The sequence below is a fragment of the Kryptolebias marmoratus genome, linkage group LG5 (assembly GCF_001649575.2).
Source record: "Kryptolebias marmoratus isolate JLee-2015 linkage group LG5, ASM164957v2, whole genome shotgun sequence".
Taxonomy (NCBI): Eukaryota; Metazoa; Chordata; class Actinopteri; order Cyprinodontiformes; family Rivulidae; genus Kryptolebias; species Kryptolebias marmoratus.
In genome coordinates, this window is record NC_051434.1 from 11976553 (window position 1) to 12001306 (window position 24754).

Below are 24754 nucleotides of genomic sequence, written 5' to 3' on the forward strand. Positions count from 1 at the left end.
ATTGTTGTGAATCTTTTGTGTAAACTTTACCTTCAAGCAAACGCCCCCCAAAAGAATATCAACGCCCCCTTTTTGAAAATATTGCTGCCAGCGCCCCCCGTCATCCTCTCAACGCCCCCCAGGGGGCGGTACCGCCCCCGTTGAGAAACGCTAGCCTAGAGTATCACTAAACCCAAGCCTCAGTGGGTCAGGACTGTTTTGATATCAAAAGGATGCTACCTAATTTGGTTGGAGTATAATATTTTACATGTTCACTAAAGAGCTTGATCTCTAAGTAGTAAATGTCCTAGATTAAAGTTAGAAATATATTAAGTTAATGTATAAAGTTGCATGTCTCTAAAGGCATTAACGCAACACAAAGTTTAACATGATAGAGGTTTCAGAAATTGTCTCATTTTGTTTACTGATGTGCCGGGTGTCAGATCAATAAGTTCTGGTCAACCTACCATTAAATCTGTTGAAAAAACCCCTCAAAAACTAGAGGATCCCTATCTTTACATACAAAAACTACAGCACATGATATGTTTTATCTATAAATGTTCTGAGAAGCAGGCTGCATGGCACGACTCTGTTTAAAATTTTAATTCAAACCTTTTAGTGGTTAGCTGGCAGGAGGACCTGAGAGACGGAGCAGAAAGAGCAGCACAACTGGCTCATTAGTACAGAGTAGATTTTTGTCTGTCCTTGAATCTCTTTTTGTGCATCCACATCCACATTAACACACTCACACACACACACACACACCACATCATCCATGTATGTGCACACAGAAATCTCACACAGACTGAGAAAAGATCGCCCGGAGCCACTAAATAAAGAGATACATTCCTAATTCTGCATAATGAGTACAAAAGATACAAACATGCTTTTACTCACAATTGCACATGTGTTTATTTGACAGCTATAAGTTGGCAGCAGAAAAAGCAAAAGTGGGGCAGAGTGTTCTTAAACGCGGAGCCCAGCATGTGCGTAGGGGTCTGATGGTTGTGAACAACATGCACGTTCTCACACTCACAAAGACAGCCCGCCTAGGTAGATGCATTCTCAAAATGTACCAGCCTTTAAATTTATAAATACCCCCGTGCTATAAATTGCAAGTGTGTGTTTGATGGGGTGTGCTGAGTATTTCCAAATGCATCAGAACGGTTTCCTGTCATGCGGGTTATATTTCAGATGCTCTTTTCTTTTGTTACTCCTGTCAGGTCTGTTTTAATGACGTGACTTCAAACACGCATCCACAAAACATCAACGCATTTTCTATTCAGTGGAGTCTCATCGGTTTGATTTCTCGAGATGCAGTTTTATGGTCATTGTAAAGTTAGCAGCCAGCCAGAAGCGTAGGTAAAACATTTAGGTTGTTTGGAAAGTATGCTCTTTGTAGATAATAGCAACCTGATCCACTTCAGGGGTTCGCCTTCATGCAAAAAAATGAAGCAGTGCGCATTGAAAAGTGCAGAGAGTGTTCTAATAAATATAATAATGCTTTGGTGGGAAGTTCAACAGGGTCACAGCATCAATGAAGAAGCTTTGCCTGAGCCTGCTGCTGCAAGAGTGGTGGCTGCTGCAGTGCCTGTCAGATGGCAGAAGAGGAAGAAAAGCATTACTGAGCTGAAATCCATTCGTCATTAAAAGCCTTGTATTCCTTAAACGAATGCATATCAGCCGCTCATATGGAGATATGGAGTTATAGCTCTTCTAGTCAAACCTTAAAAAAGTTATGTATGATCTCATGGTGATCATGTAAGATGTGTTTCATGTTAAGCATATGTTGTGGATGACTCTCAGCTCCTACCACATCAAACTTTAGCCCAATATCTGTAAAAGTGGCAAAAGTATAGCCATCATCGCCCTGTTTCCTTCAGTGGTGGGTTGTAATGACGCGTATGCCCCCACCCTAGAAGCATTTAAAGTGAAATGTTGTAAGCAAATAAGAATTAGTGATCTGATGGGGAGTTTTCACGACCAGCTGAAGAGGATTGAGGCAAATATTGTCCTACACCATAGGGGTGGGAATCTTCAGGCACATCACGAGTTGATTCAATCAAGATTCAGGGGGTTGCAATGTTATAAAACGATTATCGATGCGTCTCGGCACTTCAGACAAAATCCTGAGCGTAAAATCTTTCAGACCTTCAAGAAACTAAATGTTTTTTTTTCTACACTGCAATATGAAACAGATTTTTATTCAAACTAATTTTTGGGGGAACGACTTGAACAGAAGGAGTTAAAATATCCAGTATGGTGATATTAGCTGTCTTACCCGCTTTCTTCGGGGTTTCCAAGACTTTGTTTTGGGGGCCAATTAATATGTTGAGTAGTTTGCTGTCTTGTGGATTCAGAATTATTAATTGTGTGTTGGTTCTTCTATTGCTTCACATAAGATTACATTTTTTTTTAGCTCTAGACTTTTGAACATACATTCTAAATGTTTGCTTTTTTTTTTCTTTATTATGAAAACATAGCCTGCAAATATAAAACTAATCAGAGTTTTTACTTTTTTAATACACACACACAAAATAACCCTTCAGAAATCTTGGTGCTTCATTTTTATGAGCAACTTAATATGCAATGCTTTTCTCCATGAACTAGCATTTTAAAAAAATACAGTACCTTACCCGGAATTGCTTTATAATTTAACAAAAAGTCCCACTTCACAGAGAATACAGTTTAATAACATCTCATTCAGCTGTGAGGGTAAACTTTTTTATAGCAGCTTTTTCAAGTTTGTATGGAATGAAGCATAAAAATACAGGTGCCCTGGAATTTGATCAGTGAAAAAAATATAATTCATCCTCTAAAAATCTGATAGTTAAATCCTCTAAGACACTTCAAAACACTTCCTGCTTTTTATAACCTACTCATCTTGATTACATCATGGTGTTTAGCATCGCCGTGATGGGATTTCATGTGCCAGTGCAAAAATGATCAGTACATTGGTGTAGAATACCACAGCTATTCCTGTAATATGGAGCTAAAAATAATTTGGGCGCTTATGTTCCTAATCTCAAGGAGCATTGTAAAAGGTTGCAAAGGAAGATGAGAGACATGGGATTTCCTTAGCTATGTTACCTGATATTTACCACTCAATAGGTTAACGCTGTGGGGGTCACTGCTCCCTGTGGTGAAAAGCTGTGCATTTTTAAAGAGACAGCGCAGACTAACCAGCAGGGTGCCAGACGCCTCCCCACAGCATTAGGAAAAGCACATAACACACAGCACCGCTGACCTTTAGCTCCGATAAACACCATTAAATATGAAAAAGGACATAATTGAAAGTAACCACTGGCACTTTCTTCTCTGTTCTCCCCACCCACTCCCACATAGACACATTAATTCTGAAGAAAAATCCCGAGGCAACCAAACATCATCGGGCTCACTACCAGTAATAATCTTGACATTTCCCGTGGTGTCATTAGGGCACACTGCAAACACCACGCGAGCCTTTGATGGTGCATGAAAACGCAAACACTCAGTTCAAACGTCCATTTTAGGGGGACTTGAACTATAAAAACATCCCCAAACTAACTGCGAGCAACTTGCCCACGTTTCCTCCTGTCACAGTGTGTAGTTTAAAATTTTTGAAATGTTGAAGGGAGGAGGGAGTTGCAACTCAACGGTTACATCTGTAACACCTATTAAACCCGTTCTTTTGTTACATTTATGTCTGTAAAGTGATTTAACCTTCAACCAGAGAAATGTGCTTTTCTTTTTAAACCCGTAACCATTTGCAAATAAGACAATTTCTCTACTCAAAAGGTTGCAGGACTGGCAGAGTGAGCATGAGGTCTGCAGAGAGAGTTTATTTGAGGTGGGTGTTTATCCTGCAGAGGTAAACTTTGATTTCTGCCTCTGTTGTGGCGGTATTGTTTTTTTTCCACTGTTTCCCCCACCTGCAGAGATCAGTGACTTTAATCAGCTTAATTGATTTAATTATGATTTCAGGAATCAAACTGTGAACACTCTCCTTTGCTTTTTTAAAAACATGAATACTTGCAGATAATGAGGGTAAAGTTCAATTTATCAGCAATTAGCATTAACATCTTTGTGTTAGTCACTTAAATGGGACTAAACAAAAAGCTGACACGTAAACCAAACAAAACACCAAGGTTTGGTAAGTGAGAAAAACCCAATTTCAGAATCTAAAAGATCACGAAGACAGGGTATTTTATTTATTTTTTAAAAACAAATGAAACAAATAAAAAAAAATTAGGCATAGATCACAAGCAGACAGCAAAAGTGATGTCTTTAAGAAGCACAAATGAGGGCTCACACAGGTGGGGAAACCAGGCAGTTGCACAGGTAAAAACATTTAGGTCAGTAAAATGAGGAAAAGAATGAAAAGTCAATGAAAAAGAAAAGGTTTTCAAAATTAACTAATATTGGGCACAGAAAACACACAAAAAAATGCAAAAAATAATAATAAAAAAGAGGACAAAAACTACTAAATATACAAAAATAAACTAGGAAACCCCTTAAAACAGTTTCCTTCTTTTTAAAATGAAATGCCTTGATTATAAAACACACAATATATTCTTTAAATTTCTGAGTATTTGCAAGTAAACGGGTTTTTCTACTTTAAAATATTTTTAATAAAAATATAAAGTTGTCAATTAAGTAAATAAAGATGCAACTCAACTTTATTTTAATCTGCCGTTTTTGATAATGTTATTTCTGTTCTACGGTGATTAACAAAAAAGTTAATTTCAGCTAAAAACCTGTTTTCACAGATTGTTACCCAACTATTAAAATTGTTATATTAAATGTGTTTATATTTCTTGTATAATTCACTAATCTGTATGCAGCGTTTTAAAATTAGGCAAATATTCCTTCACTTGCTTAACGTCACACAAACAAATTCTGAAAATGGTTAAATTTCTGCAGAACTCCGTATTCCGTGGCTGAGAGAACAGGTTGATCATTTCCAGCAGGGTATGAACGACTCATTTCAACCCTGGTGATATTCAGCCGCCTGGTTAACGGGGTCTCGTTCTGCCCCGCAGACAACAAAGATTTGTGTTCAGTCTTTGGTGTCGTCAGGCTCTGGGCTCTTTCATGTTTCCCATTGTTGGACTACCAAACCTCCTCAGACCTTAAACCGTGCCTCTTTCACATCCCGGGAGATGGAATTTTAAAAATTTACAGTCTTTCTTTGAGCTAGCCTTTTGGCCCCTGCAGGTCTCTGAAAATTGAAAAGTCAGAGAGAGTAAAGACGGGAGCGGAGGTGTAAGACGGAGGGAGGAAAAGAAAAAAAAAAAAGAGGCTGTGAAACTGAACAAGAATTTTCTGCATTTCTGATTAGTCTTTGTATTCCCCCCGTAGCAAATTTTGGCCACTTCTACTTTCTTTCTTTCTGTGTTTATCGGTGTGGCCCTCTGCAGCAGAAACTGCTATCAGAAAACATGGCTGAAAAATGCTGCCTGTGTCAAGGCGAGTTCATTGAAATAAATCCTCACACTGGTTCCTGTTTTCCCAGGCTGTGCAGCAGCATATTTCACAGCTGAAGCTGTTTCATGGCCTCTGTTTGAAGAGTAATTGAAAATCCATGGCTGATTGACTCAGACTGTCTGTAATTAATTTTACTTTAGTTGCAGGGTTCAATAACCTAAAACCCACCTCTAGGTGGTGGCCCTTGTGTTGTGCAGAGGTACTGTTCAGATTGCTTTGTTTTGCCACCCGCAGAGATGGTTAATGATTACAGCTGCATTATTGTTTCATTGTTACGGATAGTATCACAGAGACATTCATACTTTGGTAAACGTGCACGTACGTGCCCAGTTTTGATTTGAGGTCATATTAGTGAGCTGACTCCGGGGATATTTAGGTCCTTTGGTTTTCTATATTTCTTCTTTGGGTTATTGTCGCTGGTTTATCAGCAATAATAGGATGAATTGTTGTCGAGTCCCTAAGCCAGTTTATTTGCCTGGGCTGCAAAACATTATATTAGAACCTTTCAGGAGCAAAGCGGCAGCAGTCAAACAGTTCCAACACTGAAGTTCTTGTCCTCCAGCTGCTCCAAAACAATTGTTTTGCAAACAATCATTTTACTTGATTAAGACTCTACTGACTCGCACGTAAAGCATTTATGTAAGAATCATTCCAGGACAGTCAGATTTATCTTTTTGTCACGTTTCCTTCTATAGCAGAATTAACATATTTAATCCATTTCTAGCAGCTCAGTTTTACTTATGTGGACCATTTATAAAGAACTATGCACAATGTTTTTACTTCCAACAAGAAACCTTTAAGAACATTCAGTTCAAGACTGTGCTTCTACGGAAATGTTCTTTTTTTCCTGCTATAAATGTTATTTGTTATTATTTCAATAACCTCACATGCATGCTTTGGATTGGGATACCTAGAAAAAGGTTGTGCTTGCGCAGGAGAACATGCAAAGATTCAAAATGGCGATCTTTCTGCTGTCCGGCAACAGTTTCAACCACCTGTGGAGTTTGCCTGTTCTCCCCTGTGCCTGTGTGGGTTTCTCTAGGTACTCTAGTTTCCTCCCACAATCCAAAAACACGCACGTTTGGTTAGCTGGTGGTTCTAAATTAACCTTGTGTGTGTGTGTGTGTGTGTGTGTGTGCATGGTGGTTTGCATTGTGTCTTAATGAACTGCAATCTGACCGTGTTGTTCCTGTCTCCTGCCTGTTGACTGCTGGGACAGATAGCAGCCCTCCATAACCCTGAACAGGATTAAATGGGTACAGACGATGAGTGAGTGAGTTCAAAATGAACAGTTTTTACAAAAATAAAGTGATCAATAGGCGTAAAGATTAGCCATTGCCGCCGACTCACTCATGATAATGAAATGGGTCTGACATCTCTCCAATCCTACCATCAGGCCAGCACTTTTAGTTTAAACATATTGATTCCAATTCAGCTAAGCTGTAAAATGTATTTATTGCTCCACTGCAATAATTATGAACAAACAAGTTGATTATGGTAAACAACATTCCCTCAAAACATAAATCCATTTTCAGATGCTGAACTCTCTCACTTCCACTTAGTTCCTCTCAACCTTTAGCTCGCTTCATGTCCTGAAATTTTTAGCTTTAATTTGTTCGTTTTTAAAACCCCAGCAGCACAGTGACGTCTGGGTGCTCAAGGTGCCTTCCTGTTTTGCTGCTTCTCCTTATGGCAAAAAGAACAGTTGACGAGCAGAGATGACTTTTACGGACTTGGCACACATCCACCCATTTGGAGACAAACAACAAACACAGCTGAAGGACACTGGGATGCATTCAGTGTCATTATAAAATATTAGACTCGTAAAGCACAGCTGCAGTGATTGTTGCTGCATGAGAAATGAAAGAATCAACTGGCTCAGGTCACAAGAGCAAAACACTGCTGTTTTTAAGTGGGAAAGGGATCCTGGAGGTTTGGTCTAAAATGACATTGACAAAGACAGCATGCTGGCCACCAAATCCACCCCTATACCTTCCGTAACACACGTCAAAGGAAACGACACAGGACACCGAAGAGGACTTGCAGCAACCACATCTGAGAGTTCAAGTAAAGAAGTGAGAGAGAGAAGGAGCGGAAGAAATAAAATGGCATGTTTCACATTGAGGGACCTTGAAGCCTGTGTCTTGGAGATGAGTCGCTGATATATACCCGGCACTCTGAGTGTGGGAACAGCGTTTACATCCAAGTCACGTTTGCGACAGAGCCTCGTATGGCACCATAATCACAGCCAGACTATAGAAAGAAGAGATGGAGGAGAAACAAAAGCTACTTGTAGCCCCACTGAAGGGCTTCAGACAAAAATTTGTTAGAATAAAAGGCGTTATGTCCAGATGAGCTCTGGGTTGTGACTGACATTTAATGTTCATTATAAATGCAAATATTAGTGTGGGTGGTTTTTACCTCTTTATCTACGCCTCACAACAGTTGTACAACAAATAATTAGTGTGATCATTTGTTTTACCTTTGATCAGTTAGTTGATTTTGTAAATATTGTCAGATTTTTCAAGATTTCTTTTGTTGTTGCTGCTAGTTATGTGACCATGTCACTGACAACAGGTACGTGTGTGTCTGTGTGTGTGTGTGTGTGTATGGATGGATGGATGGTCGCTAGTCCCTCAGACTTCATTTGCAAAGCTTCATGGACTTGAATTGAGGTTTGCTTGTGATGGTGACAGAGGTTTCATTCAATTTAATACTTTAAATGTTGTTGTTTTGTTTTGTTCCCCATATGATTTTTTTTTTACAAAAGACTTTTCTGTTGGCTCCGTGTAACAAGCCATCTGCTGCTGCAGGTTATTTTCACCACACAGTCTGGTTGCTCAAAATGTTTTTGCCTCACAAAAATTATAAAAAAACATATATATATATTTTTTTCTTTTGTTAGCAACAACACGCCTGGTTAAATAAAGACAAAATGAATAAAATTGTTTTTGGTGCACTTTTAGGTTGTTTTGGCCTTCACTTACGCCGCTTCATTTTTTGATTTTTGATTTTTTTTCTTTGTATAAAAGTAAATAAAATTCTTTCTGCAATCAGTCATTTCAGTCAAACCACCGTTTGAGGGCTTGAAATGAAACATTCAGTGTTCGCAAATGTTTGAAGAACTTTAAATTTTATGTTGCCAGATTTGTTTTTATTAGGTTTTGACTGAAAGCACATTTGAAAAATGATTCTCAGTTCTTGAATTGAACTTTTTCTAGTCCTCATTGCTTCTCTAATGCAGGCTCTCGCTGTCTTCTATTAGTTATTTTCTTCTTCTTCTTGTTTGATACAGAGGCGCGACAAAACAAGCCATTCGTTTTGCAGAGATAGGTGGTTCTTGCCCCCCACCACTCATACTCCAGGGAGGTGATTGCTACCTCCACTTAAAGCTCCATCAGTCACACAAATCCACACAGAATGGGAGCTTTAGTCGAGGTGGATGAAAGAGATCAAGCCGTGTGCGGAAACCGAGTTAAGATGAGTGAATTAACGGTGAAGAAAATTTACCTAAACGGAGAAGTTTTCTCAAATTTATGCCATGTGCATTAAGTTTGAACATGTGTATAATTGCTTGATAACCTTGACTGCTTTAATAGTTTCTTTAATATTTGGACTTTTTTTTTTGACCTATTTAATTTGAAGTGAGATGAAGACTTTATTGGGCTTTTTTTGGTCCACTGATATCAACAGGCGGATTTTAAACACCTTTGGAAAAAGTGGCTCAGCAAAGGTGTTACTTGGAAAAGTGATGTGGCAGAACAAAGTCACAGTTTGCACGTGAAACAGCATGACTGATACTAAACTATCGTCAATGAAACAATCAGATGTTATTCCTTATAATCACCCAGTTACTCCTGATGAACTCGCAGCCTTTTCACCTTCAGCTAGTAAACCATTTCTGCTATTAACACAGACTTGAACTGTTTCTAAGAATCTTAAACATGAAGAGAACTTTAGAAATCATATTTGACTTGGAGAGGATGTTTGAGGAAAGCAGTGGTGACATCAGATGCAAACAAAACAGAGTTTTCTGACTAGATAGATGGCAGCTGAGCTGATATCGTCTCAGTAACTATTTTATAATAAATACCAGGCATTAAATATTTCCCTAAATTACTGTAATTTAACTAAATCGGGGACCAGCTGTTCATCTGGTTAAAAAAAACTTTTAGTTTGTCATTGTAACATCTGCTTCTAAAGCTCCTCATTAAGCATTGCCTCCAAATATGTTTTGTTAGTCGTGTCAAGGAAAAACAAGTGAACTTTTAAAACTCCCGTTTGGTATCCTTTCAATAAGAGCACGAACTCAGAGATGGGAGAAAAGACAAAAAAAAGCAAAGCAAAGAAAAGGTGGAGAGGAAAAATCAAAATGTGCTCCCTGGGAGTTTGTGTGACAGGCTAAGGTTTAACACAAGGTGAATACTGTGGCAAAGTGCAATCACAATGTGTTGGCCTAAAGCAGATTGATGCAATCAGCGCTACACCAGGCTCATTCTCACTGACAGTAGACCTGAAGTGATCTGATACGTGGACAGAATTAATCGGAAGGTTCCTCCTGTTTCTGTCTGTTAGACAATTTGTATTTAATAATTTTTGTACTTTTTATGTGATCAGTGTTTACTCCATTTAAATTTGATCAAGAGTACAGCGTAGTAACGAGTCATGGAGCACTAACTCAGAACTATGAACAAAAAGCCTGATTATTAATAATAATAACTGATTAAAGCCTTATTGTAATACTGAAGTGTGCCAATCATATTCTTTGAAACTGTATGTTCTTTTTCCCTCTTTTGTCATCTTATATTATTATCATTTGGTCTTAGTTTTCAGTTAGTTTTGGCTTCTGAAACCTTTTCCACGTCCCTGATCAGGAGTGGTGCACCATGACTCACAAAACTTTGCTTTTTTTATTTAACCCTCGTTCCCTTATCAAGATAAATAACAAGTTTCATATGCTTCCATCACATAACCAAACAGGAAAGGTGGTCTGTAACCTGTCCAAATCCAACACAAAAATCATGGAGCAGTCAGACAAAGCATTTCAAAGCAATGAATTATTACAAATACAAGCAACGGCTCGATCATTTCTTAACAAACCTTGAAAACCAGACTCATATTCGGTCTCGTCGTAGTCGAAGGACAGCTTGGTTCCTGGCTGAGAAAGCTGTAGGTCACGACTCCCCCCTCTGGTTCTCGAGGAATAATCTGTTAGCAGTAATTCAGCAAACCTATTGAGGGTCACATGTTAGAAAAGAGAGCTATTTTTGATTTTTCAGTCCTGTTCCCCTGTGGTTTGGTCAGCTACAGTGCATTGAGTAGTTCATGTCTGTACGACTGCAGAGCAGGTTTCGTCTGTATCAGCACTATGATTTTTCTTTAAAGAGACAAATTCTAGCACCTGTTGTGTGACTAACGCTGCATGAAATGAATGTATATTTAACATTTCAGCTGTAAAACAGGTCTTTAGATTAGTGTGTGTGATGTTTCAAGCACCTTATCTTTGTACTTCAGACCTGAACTTTGTGTTCATGTCTTTTTTTAATCGGAAAGGAATGTATGAATTGATGTATCAGTGTTGTATAAGCTTAGTTTACTTGGACAATTAATGGCATTCCTTGAGGGAATGCATATTACCCACTGCCTTTCATGCCATAGTTTTAAAATAAGATAATCTTTTACAAAGTTGTAGCATTTTGGTCAGATATTAAAAGTAACAATAAGTGTGATCTCAAGCAACATCTCGTGTGATTTGTTAATGTTTAAAGTATGTGTTTTAGATGAGTCTCAGCTACTACCACGCACAGTTTGAGCTTAGAATCTGTAAAATTGACCAAGTTATAGTCATAGTTATTTTTCAAATTAAATTGGAAAATGTTGTTCCACTTTTGTAACTCTTATAAACAGAACAGATGTGTAGAAAAGAAAAAAAAACACGTATAAAAATTGTAAGAGTAATTCTGATTTCAAGGAAACTTTCTCAAGGATACTTAAACAATTACAGCAGCCATCCCACCACAAGCAGCTTTTCAAGCTCGAGAAAAGTCAACACCACTCCTGCAGAGCTGTATTGGACTTTCTCTTACCTTACCTCTGTAATAGAATTCTTCGACTGAGCAACCAAGGATTTCTTTTGACACACACACATAAATTTACAGCTCACACAATAATATAAATAAAGTATAAAGGCACATACTAAAGCTTGATTAAGTTATGAACTAATAAGGTTAATTCTGATATTAATACAGTATAAAACAATGAAACTGTTGAGCTAATATTTCTATAAATAGGCTTAAATTCAAACTTAACACTATTAGTCTCGTTGTAAAAATCGATAAACAAGTGAAGTATAGTGATTAGTAATATCTACAGTTCATTATTCTCAAGCAGGACTTTGTTGAGTTTTCATGTCCTGCTGGTGTATGCATGGGCTTTCACTAAGCATTTGTCTCCTTCTACAGTTCAAAAATGTTCAGAAAAGCATGTTAGGTTGTTTAATGTATTTAAATTGATGGTAGGAGTGAGTGTGACGTGCACAGTTGTTGGTACGATGGACTAGCAATCTGCCTAGATGCATTGCTTGAGTGAGCTCTTTCTAAAGAGAGGCCAGAAATAAGTCTTGTAACCAGTTTGGCGTTTGGCTTCTCAGTGGTGAATCGGCTATTTCTGAAAGTCTCAGTTAAATATAAATTTACCAATAAATCTATTCTAAAATTAAATTAGCATTTATTGTTCAAATCAAACAAATCAATGCTAAGGGTAGCTTATGTACTGCCTATTCAAAGACATGCATGTTTAACCTTGTGGGCAACTTTCCATTCATATAAGGTGTTGCTCAGCTGTTTACACCTAATTTAATAAACACAACTAAATTCCTAACTTCAGAACTTGACCTTAGTCTATAACATAAATTTGATCTTAATTTAATCTCCACACTGTCACAGCTTTGGCTCTTCGTTTTATTTTTTGAACTATTTCGTGTTTGGTATTGTTTTATGGAGGGCTAGATTCGACTTTTATGTAATTTTGGTTTGGTATTTTTGTAATTGTCTCAGCCTCTAGGTGTCCTCAGTGTCCCTGTGTCCTGTTCCTTTGATTATTTCCTGCTCCCATGAAAAACAACTAATCATACGATTGCTTGTCTGTTCATTTGTCCGTGTGTCAGCAAAATATGTCGTGAACGACTGGAAAGCTTTCCAGCTACAACTGATTACCTTTTAGAGTTAACCAGATTAAAGATGAGCACTTTAGCAAACCAAAACAAAGGCTGTAAGAGTAATTTTTACAGATACTGTGCTCCAGTTTGGTGTGGCAGTAGGTGACGGTCATCCCAATACAAATGTTTAGCACTAACGGATTGTGTGGCAGTTATGGAGCCACAGAGGAGGATTAACAAAACAAACTCACAAACCTAACTTTGACCTAATTCTAACTTTAAGTATTAGCCACCAGAAGAGGGTTCCTGCATGTGACAGGCCCCCAAATTACAAAACATGCAATGATCATGTAATCTTTTACTTTTTTTCCCCCATATAGCTGTGGTTTAAAGATTTATTAGCAATCAGCACACATCCTCTCGCCATTTTATGTTGTCGTCCTGCTCAGGATGAAAACATCCTGATGTCTTTTGAGGGTGGTGGTGGGGAAATAAAGAAAGTGAGAAGGAACATGAAAGTATCTGGGTGTTCCCCACGTTATCCTCTGGCTTCAACTGTTTATTTCCTCTGTCCTACATGCAGCTCCTCTGCTTTGTACTCGTGCTTTATTCATTGTTGCCTTCATTAACAATTTAATTGGAAATCAAGGGGAAGCGTCACAGCAGAAGTTTATTGGACCAAATGTGTCGCGTAAGAATGAACCGTAAAGGTCTTCACAGCTAAATAAAAAAAAGAGGGAAAAAAAACCTAGATGTCTGCCAACTTAAAAGATAGTAATTTACAAATGCTGGCTGACTCCAATAAAATGTTTGCCCACTCATAACATAAATTGCCTGTGTGTGGGCTTCCTTTGCACTGCTCAGAGCCTATAATAGATCTGAAAGTAAAACAGCAATTTTTATTGGCTGTTCTGTTACATATTTACTGAGCACCAAGGAAGATGGAGGTTCAATGGGTTCAAAAAAATAGGAGCAAATCAACACTATTTTAATTTGAGTAAAAAAAAAAGAAACTTGTTCCTGAATGAAGCCTAAAAATGAAATGCTTTTTAAACTGAGCAAAGCCACAATTCTTTATGAAAACCAAAACCAGGCATTTGTGACAATCATAAGGCAAGTTTGTTATATTTATCAGAAGCAAATATACTTTGCTCGTGGAATTTATTCAGCCGGAAAAAATAAGTAAAAAAAAAAACCCAAACAAAACCGTGATGAAGTAATGGATGGAGACAAGGCGAAGAGAGGGAGGTGAGAAAGAACAATAATGGTCTCTACAGTTCAGCACAGGCTCATTAATCATTCATAGACAGCCAAGTGGCAGCTGCAGGAAGCACAGTGAGATTTCAGGTTATGCTATCAAATCTCAGTTTATAAATAGAATAGTTTATAGAGCCAGGTGGCAGAATACCATCACTCAGACGCTTCTTCTTCCTCCTCCATTTGGGTATTTACTTATATTTCAGCACCTAGAGTTTGAGTATCATGCAGGGATACTGTGTGATCGTGTAATATGAGTGTACAACGTAGGAAAAAGTAGTCCTAAAATTTAAGAGAATGACAAATGTGATAAAATAATGAAATTCAAGTTTAAACTGTCATATTTCTCTTGTTTCTTGTAGATATGCTGGCATTTAAACATGCCTACTCATCCTTGAATAGAAACAAACTCCTTTAACTGACCTCTTAAAGTATATCTTCAATCAGCATAGCATCCTTTGCTATAAATATTTAACAGATACAATGCTCCCGTACTGATAAGAAAACGTTCTGTCTGATCCTGTTGGCGATAGCGATGCTTCACCACCACTGACCCCCACCGTTCAAGGTCGGTCTGCTGACAGATGAAGAATGGCAGAAAGGCCTGTAGCTTACAACATGGCAGTGGTGATGTGACGAGGAAGTCCAATCTTTCCCGCTTCTCAATCCAAGAGTCACCATGGTGACAAGTGACACCTGCTATTGATTAATGCTCTATGAAACTGCCATATCTAATAAGCCAAGCACATATCGTATTTTACGACAAATGGGCCCTTACAAATGATTGGCTGCAGTGACATGGGATGACTGATTCCTGTTCCCGCTTCCCACTTCTTTAGTTAAGGCCCTTTATTTGTCAAAATTCGGATTTTTCACATATTTTATAGACGTGAACTGTACATTTTACCTTTGGCCTGAGAATATTTGATAAACATATTATGCCAAGCATACCTCTACAAACTTACATACTTAAAGACCATTAATGACAAATTTACTTACCCTTAAAGGAATAGTCAAGATCTTTGAAAGTGGGGTTTTATGAGAAAGTTATAAACAAATATCTCTTTTTGAACAACCTCAGTTTGGAGGAATATTTTAATTCTGACTGAGTTGATGAGCTAAAGGCTAGTCTGAATGTAGTCTCTTGTCTTAAAGGTCTCATAATGGTTCATCTTGTATAAACATCATTATCAGTTTTGCATTATATGCTTATCCCATAGAATTCTATGGTTATTTGCAAGTACAAATAGCAGCAATTAGCTGTAGCACTTTCAATGGAGCCTGGATCACAGGAAATCACAATATTGCTGCTGAAATAACCATGTAAATGTATAAAAGTTTAGCAAACAAAGTTTCCATGAATCGCTTTGAAACTTTTGAGATTGGAGTTGTTTTAAGATGGTAGTGGTCCACTTTGGCCTTGGCCCCATTTGGACTAGCCATTAGCTCATCAATCAGGTCAGAATGGAACTCATTTTTCCAAACGTAGGTTGTTTAAAAAGCTATGAAGAACAGGTCAAATTATATTAGTTTGTAGCTTTTCCACTGAACAACACTTCACAACATCTGAACTATCACCTCAAGTCGTCAGCGTAAGGAAGAGATTTCTTAACTTCTTGTTGCACGACATTATGAAGCAAAATGAGCAACTATTAGCATACTGATGACTCTTTAACCTGTAAATTTGAGCTTTTGGTTTTGTGTTCTAAGGCCTTTGCTCACTTTCTCTTTGCACATCTTGTTCTTATGCACTTGTGTTTGATTTGTGGTTTTAAAAAAGTCAGAGCAGACTGAACAAGGGGGCTTTAGAAGAAGAAGAAAAAAAACCTGTGTGTGTGGGTGAGATGTCCGTGCACATGGGTTTTGAAATAGTTGGAACAAGTAAATGAATGCCTGCGCAGCAGTGATTCATTGGCAGTGAATGTATAATTGAAAGCCTTTTTTTTTCTCAGGGGAATCCAAATAGCACAGAAAGAAGGCTGAATGGCAGCAGAGGATTTTAACTTTCAAACGCCAAACCTTGTGCAGCAAGCCTAAAGGTGTACGTTTAGGGTGTTTGCAGAAGTGAATCTGTAGTAAATGACAACATAAACCAGATCCAAGTTACCAACCTGAAGTCAGAACAATGCTTGAAATTATGGGGGGCGCTGTGTGTGCGCTGTATGTTGACATTAGCTATATTATGATTGAGATGGTGGAGCAGGAGGCCATAAGCTGTTAGAGAAAAGGTGAAAATCGCATCACTCAGCTGTCTAGAAGCTAGTTATGGGGCAAAGTATGAGATAATATGTGCTGTTCTTCCAGGCAGCTTGGGATCAGTCTGGACTGACAGTGCAGCTCTACTCTATTCTTCTTTTTCAAAACTAATGAATAAAATAACATCTATGACTTATTTATATCATCATGATGTTCTGTATCCCCCCCAAGTAATGCATGAATGATCATAAAACAAATAGCTAAATTATTAGTGTGGCCTCTTCTCGTGGATCCTACGTGTCACCCTGCTTTTCGTCCATATTCAGAGCACTGATTAATCTGCACCACTTCTAATTGCCTCCGGTTTCAGCACATCAGAAATTAACTACAGTACACCTGAAATATGGTTCCTCAACACAAATGTAGTAACTTTTTGTTTTTTACTCAGTACATACAATGTAAATGTACTGGGGGCAGCTTTGGACTCAGAGTTTGCTAGTTTTCTTTCCATTACACATATTAAAATTATGCATTTAGTGTCTGCACTGTTTCAGATGTAAAGGACAAAAGCATGCTGTCAAATTGATTTTTCTTCCTTTGGTGCTGCTTGTTTTATTGGTTTTTATTTATTTTTTGCTTATTTACCAAGATTTTTGACATTATTTCTTTTTTTTTTCTCTCCCTTACTCTGACCACTATTGTGATTTGACCTGGTATGAATATATCTTGATGGCGCAAAAATATTCCCTGAAACATATTTATTTCACCCATGTTTCACAGCCTTCCGAGTGAGAATAAGCTCCATTTCCTGTGAAATGCTCAGTGTGTAAAAATATGGATTAGAGTTGGGAGAAAGTCGCAGGACTTAAAAACGAGCAAACAAAATTTGTCACAACAATTTTTTTTCCCCCCCTATTTGCCATGCATTTCCTGATTATTTACTATGTAACTTTACTATGTTAGTTTGAGGTTTCATTTATTTTTGGTCAACTTTCCCAATGGGATTAGCAAATATTGTAAAAACAGCTTGTTTAGATTTAAGAAACCGAACTAGTTGGTGTTGTCGTCCAGCCTCTGACAGCGCTGGGTCAGATTTGTTTCTCCCACCCTGTGAGGTGACATGCCTAATCACTCTGTACTGTTCACATATCAAAGATAAGGCCCGGTTAACGTTGGTAGTCTGTAGGTAATTGCACTTAGACGTCTACCTTAAAGTTGTATAACATGCACTTCAGTTTTTACACGTGGATAACTGAGCTTTTCTTTAGCCTATACACTAATTCACCATTTAGTATATACATTTTACCCATAAAATTAGGAAAACTGATTTTATTTTAAATTTATGAACAACTTTTCCAACAGCATTAATAGGCACACACAATGGACAAGACAGACAAAAGCTAAAAAGGTCATGTTTTCAATGTTTTCAATGATTTATAACTGTAAATACTAGGCTGCATGTTAGACACTTGTTTAAATAATAGGACTCAGAACTTGTTTTTTTTTGCACTATTTGTATGTTTTTTTATTATATCAGAGCAATGTATTCTCCACTAGCTCACTACTTAGCATTCGTCCCAAATGCATGCTCAACTGAGCATATGTTGGCGATAGTTGATGTGTATAAATCTTGCATTTGTGCGTATGATTAATATTGGTCTATATGATCAATAATGATTGCTCAGCAGTTGACAGTCCTACAGTACTTTATATTAACTTCCTGTTACCACTCAGTGCTTGCACTATTCACCTACAATATTAATTTTTTTTTGCCACCTCCATCCTGGTGCTAATGAACTCTGGGTTTGGTCTGTCAGGGGTTTAAAGCTCCTTGCTGTCTTACCAGCTGCGTCCTCCCATGGAGTGGCAAATGCCTCTCTTGAATTTTAAATAAAACCCCGGGACCACCTCAACACTTCCTGATCAACAGCACTAATATCATCAGCCGATTTGTCTTCAAGGGTCTTTGCTCTGACAGAACTCAGGTGTTGGGCTGCAGGTTAAGTGAGAGATTTTTCAAAAGGTTTAGGCTTTTAAGGCGTGTCTATTGTGGAGATCAAACATTTCTTTACACTTTTATAATCACTGAGCTAAAAGTTGGCGTGGTTCCTTACATACGGTGTAGTCCAAGCTGCCACAGATTGTGCAACACCTTAGTTTAAAACTTGATATGAAAGACGAGAGCGATATGCATTCCTTCAAGAATAACTATTTTTTTAAATTTTAAATTGTATTTAGTCAGTGAGTTAAACAAGGATAACATGATTACATCCTTAATACTTTATTTACTCTAAAAACATTGGGCCCTACACTTTTTTTTTTCTTGATCATTAATTTTGTATTTTATTGCTGTTATGATATTTAGTATTTTATCCTCTAAGTGCTGATTTTCTTTGGAGCTTTTTAGAAATTTGTTCCCAGCAAGGTTTGCAGTTATAAACATAATTTATGACTTTAGGTTACAACATACAGCACGTTCAGTCCTAACGAAAGCAAGCACTTGTTGTAAAACAGCAGTTTAATGATGTCAAAGAGCAGAGTGTTTAGGTCCTTTGCATTTTATAATGAAGCATTTCGTTTTCAAAGCCTGCGATTTAAGTTTGAATTCTCGTTTTCTTTTTAACATTACTTAGATTTGCAAAGGTTTTTTTATATAGCTGCTGCTAGAGAAGACATAAACACTGCTCAGGTATTATTTTCAGTGGGTGGAATCATTTTGAAAAACTATTATATATTCTGTGGGCTATTTGTATAAATCTGTATGTGTGTGTGTGTGTGTGTGTTATAGTCTCTAAGATTAGGGGGTGATTTAAACCCCTGTAAAGACCACAGTTAAAGTTGCTGATGTTTACCTAACATTCGTTTTCTTTTATCTCACTTCGCCGGGATAGTCGCTTCATTATTCAAAGGCCAACCGTACAGCTTGCACCAGCAGATCCTATTTCGAGGAAGTCCCACTAGGACCAATCAATGCTATTAGATCTGTCAGCACGATTAGGCTCACACATGCATCTTCTTTATTTCGCCTGCTTGCTTGTTAGAGTGGTTGTGAGATTATTTATAAATAGATGATACCGCTCCAGTCTAGGTAGGTTTACAGCAAAGGATGCCAAAAAAAAAAAAAAAACCTGTGGAGAAGACGATGGTAATAAGTGCTTTGACAGTTATGTCTAAATCAAGAACAGCCGTGTTCTTTTGAGGTTGTGTAATATGAACAAGAGAACAGTAGGCTCAAATGAACAATAAACTATAAAAACGATTTGTTAATTTCCGTTTGTTCACACTAACATCACGGCTCTGTTGATGGTAGTCCTGGTCTGTTGGGTTGGTTGGTCTATGCACCATTTTTGATTTCAAGCTGAATAATTATATTTACTTTACTAAATTTTCTTTTGAGTTTGACAAATATCTGCAATGATTTGACAAAAGCTTTATGAATACAGCAGATTATTTGTGATCTGATGATGTTACGTTTGTCATATTCGCATTATTTTAGTCCAATTTACTTTACTTTGTAAAATACCAACAAAACTAATTGCATAAATTAAATTTAAATTTCAGTGACAATCAGCAAAAAATATCACATTTACGTTCTAATCACAAGCGTGGAAGACGCCATGATAAATTTTGCTGTATGTTAGATTTTTTAAATTGTGGAAATTTAGTTTTTGAACAAATTCAGGTTCACATACCTTTCAGCGACATGTGGAAGGAGCTGCAGAGAGCACTGCATGCACACAAGTTATTGAAATCAACACAAAAACATTAAACTCTGTCGACTGATGGACTGAATAAATCTGTTCTTGGCTGTGAAGGGACATTAGATCACATTCAGAGGAGGAGACAAAGACTGGAAACCCAACATTTTTGTTCATTTGATCAGGCTGGTAACTTTTACTAAAGGAACGTCTTTAACAATGTCAGAGCCTGACATGAAAGAAAATGAAAAAAACCCACAAAATTAAACTCTAAAGTTTATAAGTTTATCTCCTGTTGACGGATTATGAGCTGATACCTGCTTTGATCAAATTGAACATATTATGTGCCATCTAAGTCAACATTGTAAGTTCTCACCCGATCTGTGCTCAGAGTATGTGTTTGGAATGACTCCCAGCTACGACCACTATCATAGACTCTGGTTAATTAGCTGTGGCAGCCATCTTGAAGTTGGTTGACTCCAAAACGTTAATCAGTGGCATTCAGTGATTGCTGTCTGAGAGTTGAGGGTAAGTTGTCATCTTTATAATTCTTATTAAATGTAATTTATTCTTTTTGTCATTTTACTCAGTTTTAGCTACTTTTATAGCAACAATAACTTTTATTTTAACTTCCACTTAAATGTTCTCTCTGTCTCTCTCCTTTTTAACGTATTGGTTTCACTTATTCTGATTTATAGATTTTATTTTTTATACCTACCTTTATTGTTACCTCGTTAACCAAATTGTTTCCTCAGTTCCTTCAGTCCCAGTGCTTAAAATCCTTCCAACTTATCATTGTTTTAAATGACCTTGTATGCGTTTTTGTCTGCTTGTTGCATCTCTCCTGTGTTTTGTTCTGTTTTATTCTGGAGTAAAGCCCTTTGTGTTACGGTTTTGTTGTATGAAAGAAGCTTTATAAGTAGTTTGATTTGATCTAATCCACATCCGTGTTCCTAAATGCTTATTTCCCTCCACTCTGACATATACGAGCCACCAGGATCTTCAACTTCAAGTGAGCTTAACAGGTGATTAAAAACAATAGGACAGAGCCGTCAACAGGATCTGTTGTTTAAATTCATCCCTGGGCAGCCTTGTGACAGCTTCAAGCGGAAAAGCCTCACATCGAATATAATACTGAATCAAGATATTTGAAATGTAATCCTTTTACCAAGTTATGTGTCACTGCATCAGACACACACACAACCAGATTTATTCAGCAGTAAACATCTCATCTCTCTGCAGCTCCTATTTTCTGCTGTCTTCCCCCCCGCTCTGTTTTTATGTACGAGCACAAAACGAACTCGATTGGGGCTCGAAGAAGTTCAAACTGAGAGGCGGCAAAGCTTTTGTATTCACGTGGAATAGATTGTGATAAGCAGCTGTGTGCGCAGAATGTCTAAACATGTTTCCACCGTGACGGTATCAGTGATTCACCTCTTGTCTTTGGGAAATCGCTATGCCTCAGTAAGGCCAGGGAGATTCTCCGCGGTATTACTGTGAGCCTGTGTGACCTTGTAGTGAGACGAGGGAGGGGGAGGCTGCCCGGAGACCGCCGCCACATTTTTAATTACTGCTGGCAAAGGGAGGGTTGCTGCAGCCTACGTGAGATCTGAGAGAGATTAGGTTAGTGTGTGTGTGCGTGTGTGTGTGCGTGTGTGTGTGCATATGACTTGACCTGAAATTGATCTACGTGTACATGTACACTTCAAGTGTAAATGTGGCTTTAAAGTGGGCTCTCTACCAAAACCTCATGTTTAGACTGATCGTCTTTTCAATCCTCTTACATAAACAAATGTGATACCATGAGATTATTTTATTATTATTCTAACAAAAATAAATAAAAAAGGCAGTTCAAAATTATTTAAATATCTGCAAATTCTTTGAATGATTCAGTTGAATCCTCCACACATCTTGTCTGCTGTCTTCCTTAAAAACTGTGGCAGCTCGCTCGGACTGACCTGTGGAGTTTGGCCTCCTTAAGACGGGGAGAAAATGGATTTCATTTAATCTAAGCTCTGCAAAACATCTGACCTGGATTCAGGGCCCAAAGTATTTTTTTTTTCTTACCGTCCAAAATTTCTTTCTGACAACAAAGAGATGAAAATCTGTTTCACTTGCGTAATATCGTGACTCTTGAGGCTTGTTTTATGGCTGATTTTTAAGGATCACAAAGAACTAGTGGCTCTTGAGTCAACAGGTTTTAATCTTAAATCCATATGCTCAATATTTAAGAACAATTTTGCTGCTGTTCATGGCAGGACGAAGCAGCACAAGTGTCCTCGGTGACTTACAGGATGGTTTCACCTCTTTGCAGCAAGAAGTTAAAACAAAAGCTTAATCTTTTATTTTATTGTATTTTATTTGGAGGGGGTTAGGAAGGGTACAGATAAGTATTATCTTACCTGCACAGGATGGCTTTTAAAATGACTCTAGACTGATTGACAAGCTAATGGTTAGTTTGAGTGAGCGAGACCAAGATTAAAGTGGATTGCTGCCATCTTAGAATAACTGTCAAAAACGTTTTGTGCAAATGCTTTTTTTGTAAAAAAAAAAAACCCAACATCTTTATGTTGCCGTCACTTTGACATTACAGGTTTTTACATAGATTTATTTTTCTGAACGTGCAGGTGTTTAAAGAAAGGCAAGAAGTCCACTTTGGTCTTGGTCAACTCATTATTTAAATAGCTGTTATTGATTTACCAAAACTGTTATTTAACCAGTTAAACTCATGATGCTGAAAGGGTTCAGGTCGTATGTGAAATCTGTTATTTTGCCTATAAAATCAAACCAGTTGGTCATCAGCAGCTCTTACTACAGGATGGTTTCTGCTGTAGCGTTCATGTCGGTTTGATGTCGAAACAAATTAATTTATAACAAAAACACATCTTATCTCAGGTGAACTTTAACCACCTAAGAGGGAACTGATTAGTTTGTGGTGTTTCTTCTGTCCATGTGGTTTCTGTCTGCTGCAGCTGTGAGGGTATAATCAGCTTGGTTTGAGAATATCACCCACGCTTATCAGGGAGCCGGAGCAGCGTCTCCAACTGTTGGTGCACCCCGCTGGAAATCAGCTAAGCTAAGATTAGGGCAACGCCGGGGAGGGGAAGGGAAGGGGGGGGCAGGGACAAAAACCTGGAAGTGCTCTTCCACTGGTGGGTGATTTTTGGATTTATCAGTGGTGGAGAGATAAAGGCCTTTCCTTCGGCATAATTGATGCTGTAATCCGTGTGGTGTTTTATAAACCTGTCTTGTTGATGTGTGAATACAAATCCTTGCAGGTTTGTGCACACGGTGGTGATTTGTGGGCCAAAACTAGGGTCTCCCACTGACTTGGTGAAGATTTGTGTAATTGGGATCGGCTGATTTGGTTCGGCTCATTACAAAGACAATAAAGGTGTTTGGAAAAGGCAGGATTACAGTTTAGGTACATTTTCTTTTTAAAGTAGAAGCTGGTAATTAGAAACATTTTGAATTTCTTAATTTAGATTCCTTTTATAGGCAAAACACAATTGTTTTATTCACTCTATAACTAATAAATTGTTCTCAGCACTGTTGGTCCTGACTTAAAGCTGATTTGAATGTTCACACGCCTCCTAACTTTAATTATTCTTTTTTTTTTCTAATATACATCCTCTCATTATCTTCCAGTCACTCACTTTTTAATCACACTTGTACAAAGATTTTCCTTGTTAATAAGGTCCCAACATGTCTAAATATCTGTCAGCTATAATAATGATCGTGGTTGGGTCTTACCCTAAATCCCAATGTTCGGAGGTGCTTGCAGGAAATGTACAAATGTACCTCTCAGTCAAAACTTCTGTTGATCCCAATCACGAGTTCGGCTAATCTTTACAAAGTGTGTAATTAAGACGGCACTGATTCATCTCGCTCATCAAATTAACGCAGAACGCTGAAAGTGGAGCACGGTGCCTTGTTATCCAGAGTCAGCTGGTTCTGTCTAAATGCTGAGCACCTTTTCAACTTGTGATGTTCAAGTTGTGTTTCAGAAAGTTGTCTATGTTTTGTCAAGATATCTGTGCTCTTTTAATGAATTTATGAATTATTAACTTTGCTGTCATCACTGCGGAAAGATACAAGAATAAAGCACATATTTAAAAGCTGTTTTTATTTTGGTTGTAAAAAATATTTAACAATTGTCTCTAAGATTTCCTCAGGACATTGGTGCCTCATTCTACTATATATATATATATATATATATATATATATCAAATGTGACCATATTTTTTAATGACATTATCAGTGTAGACATACTTTAACAGAAATATTTTGTTCTGGAAATTTGAATTGATTTGATGAAAGGGATAGTTCAAATCTTTTGAAGTAGCATCTTGTGGAAATAGGAATAAATTTCTTACCTGTTGTTGATACGTCTGACTGAAACAAGGAGCTAACAGCTCGTCTGAGGAAGGCCAAGACCAAAGTGGACTGTTGCCGTCTGAAAACAACTCCAGTGTCGAAAAGTTCAAAGCCTTTCATGCAAAGTGTTTTCTAAGCCTTTCCACTGCTGTCAATTTTTACATTAAATGGGCATTTAGGCAGAAATATTAATATTCCTGCCAGAGGTGCCCCAGAACACACTAGAAAAGCTACAGCTAATTGCTGAATTTTGTCCTTGCAAATAACCGTAGAATTCAATGTAAATAAAAGTATAAATCAAAACTGACAGCAACATAAAACTTATAAACTAGAGTTCATATGAACCACTCTGAAACCTGTTTTAAAATGACAGCAATCCACTTTGGTGTCAGCCCTGTTCAAACTGCAAACTAGGGTAATTTAAAGAGCGATCCACAACAGCTAAGATATTATTGGTTCCTAAGGTTTCATTCATTCTTAATGTAAGTGATGATTTAATTCCATATATGCAGAAAATTCTTTCGGAAAAAAATAAGCTTCAAAACCCCTAAAGTACTAAAGTAAACCACTTGTTCCTCAAATCTCAGAGTTTTGTAGACTTTCATTGTGGGCATGAACTGCTTTC

The 24754-nt window shown here is 37.6% G+C and overlaps 1 protein-coding gene across 3 annotated transcripts in view; it reads left to right on the plus strand.

Annotated features, from left to right (window-relative positions):
• The window catches only part of gabbr2 (gamma-aminobutyric acid (GABA) B receptor, 2), a 198531-nt gene that overhangs the window by 76131 nt on the left and 97646 nt on the right, over positions 1 to 24754 (plus strand). The window lies entirely within an intron of this gene.